General features: G+C 41.1%; 1 pseudogene; it reads left to right on the top strand.

The window, feature by feature from the left end:
* Positions 1-576: 576 nt before the first annotated feature.
* On the top strand, positions 577-1,865 carry LOC116593544 (annotated as a pseudogene).
* Positions 1,866-2,350: the final 485 nt, after the last annotated feature.

The raw sequence follows: 2,350 nt of genomic DNA, 5'->3' as shown, positions 1-2,350 counted from the left end.
ATCTAAAATCAAAATAAGGCATTTCTCTTGTCAGTTCAATGGAGGAATGAAGTGTCACCTTCATTTTTTTCTCCCGAAGGAAATGAGTTCCCTAGAGCAAATGAGTTACAAATGTGTGTGTGTGTGTGTGTGTGTGTGTGTGTGTATGTGTGTGTGTGTGTGTAGATGCACAGATAGATGAAGAGAAGGAGAGAGATGGGTAAAGAGGTATATGATATTTCACTTATATGTTTCATGTATAATGGTGTGTGTGTTTGAAACAGGCAACATGAAGGGTTTCTTAGATCTAAATAAACTTTAATCCTGGTCTTCACTACCTTTAAATCTCCAGCTGCAAAGTTTGGGCAAATTACTTAATTTATTTGAACCTTGGAATATGAATATGAATATGAATATATTTAGAAGGAATAATTTCTTCTCCATTACTCTAGTTTTAAAGTGGTTGGATTTACCATAAATGCAATAGTTTTCTGGTTCAAACTTTAAAAAATATTTTACTTAAATCTACTATTTGAGCTTTCTACCTGTGGATGCCACCAAGTAACCACTGTTAAAGTCTCCCCTCCTGCCACGATCATGTCTCAGTCAGAGTCTCCCAAAGGGCCTGAATAGCTGCAGAAGCTCTTTATTGGAGGCTTGAGCTTTGAAACAACCGATGAGAATCTGAGGAGCCATTTTGAGCAATGGGGAACACTTACGGACTGTGTGTTAATGGGAGATCCAAACACCAAGCGGTCCAGAGGCTTTGGGTTTGTTCACATATGCCACTGTGGGGGAGGTGGATGCAGACATGAATGCAAGGCCACACAAGGTGGATTGAAGGGTTTGAGAACCAAAGAGGGCTATGTCAAAATTCTCAAAGATCTGGTGCCCCCTTAACTGTGCGAAAGATTTTAGTTGGGGTGCCTGGGTGTCTCAGTGGATTAAAGCCTTTGCCTTTGGTTCTGGTCATGATCTCAGGGTCCTGGAATTGAGTCCCGCATTGGGTTCTCTGCTCAGTGGGAATCCTGCTTTCCCCTCTCTGTCTCAACCTACCTCTCTGACTACTTGTGATCTCTGTCTGTCAAATAAATAAATAATTAAAAAAAGATTTTTGTTGGTGGCATTAAAGAAGACATTGAAGAACATCTAAGACATTATTTTGAACAGACATTATTTCGAAGTAATTGAGATCATGACTGACTGAGGCAGTGACAAAAAGAGAGGCTTTGCTTTTGATACACTTGACCATGACTCTGTAGACAAGACTGTCATTCAAAAATACCATACTGCGAATGGCCACAACTGTGAAGTAAGGAAAGCCCTATCTAAGCAAAGAGATGGCTAGTGCTTCATCCAGCCAAAGAGGTTGAAGTTGTTCTGGAAACTTTGGTGGTGGTCATGGAGGTGGTTTTGGTGGGAATGACAACTTTGGTCATGGAGGGAACTTTAGTGGTCTAGGTGGCTGGTGGCACTCGAGGTGGTGGTGGATATGGTGGCAGTGGGGAAGGCTTTAATGGATTTGGTAATGATGGTGGTTATGGAGGAGGGCCCTGGTTACTCTGGAGGAAGCAGAGGTTATGGAAGTGGTGGACAGGGTTATGGAAACCAGGGCAGTGGCTATGGTGGGAGCGGCAGCTATCACAGCTATAACAACAGAGGAGGTGGAGGCAGCTATGGCAGTGGTGGTGGAAGCAGCTTTGGAGGTGATGGAAGCAATAATGATTTGGCAGTTACAACAATCCTCAAATTTTGGACGCATGAAAGGGGGAAATTTTGGAGGCAGAAGCTCTGGCCCCTGTGGTGGTGGAGGCCAATACTTTGCCAAATCATGAAACCAAGGTGGCTATGGTGGTTCTGGCAGCAGCAGTGGTGGCAGGGCCTAGCTGCTACAAAGAAGACATATTTTAGACAATATTCATGTGTATGGGCAAAAAACTTGAGGACTGTATTTGTGACTAACTGTATAACAGGTTATTTTCATTTCTGTTCTGTGGAAAGTATAAAGTTCCGTTCTGTGGAAAGTATAAAGCATTCCAACAAAGGGTTTTAATGTAGATTTTTTTTTTTACACCCATGCTATTCATTGCTAAATGTAATAGTCTTATCATGATGCTGAATAAATGTGTCTTTAAAAAAAATAAATCTACTAATTGAAATTTTAAGTGGAAAAATACCATGCTATCTCCACAGATGCAAAAATATATCCAATAAAATTCAGCACTTATCATTTATAAAGATGTTTGCAAACTGGGGTTAGTAGGGAACTTTCTTAACAGTTCATAGCATCTATCAAACTGAAGGAGGGAATAAAAATAGTTGTATAAAGAGGAATCATGGGGAGATAGAGAGGAGAAGGGAGCTGGGGGAA

The sequence above is a fragment of the Mustela erminea genome, chromosome 6 (genome assembly GCF_009829155.1).
Source record: "Mustela erminea isolate mMusErm1 chromosome 6, mMusErm1.Pri, whole genome shotgun sequence".
In the NCBI taxonomy this organism is placed as follows: domain Eukaryota; kingdom Metazoa; phylum Chordata; class Mammalia; order Carnivora; family Mustelidae; genus Mustela; species Mustela erminea.
This window is presented reverse-complemented; position numbering and strand designations above follow the sequence as displayed.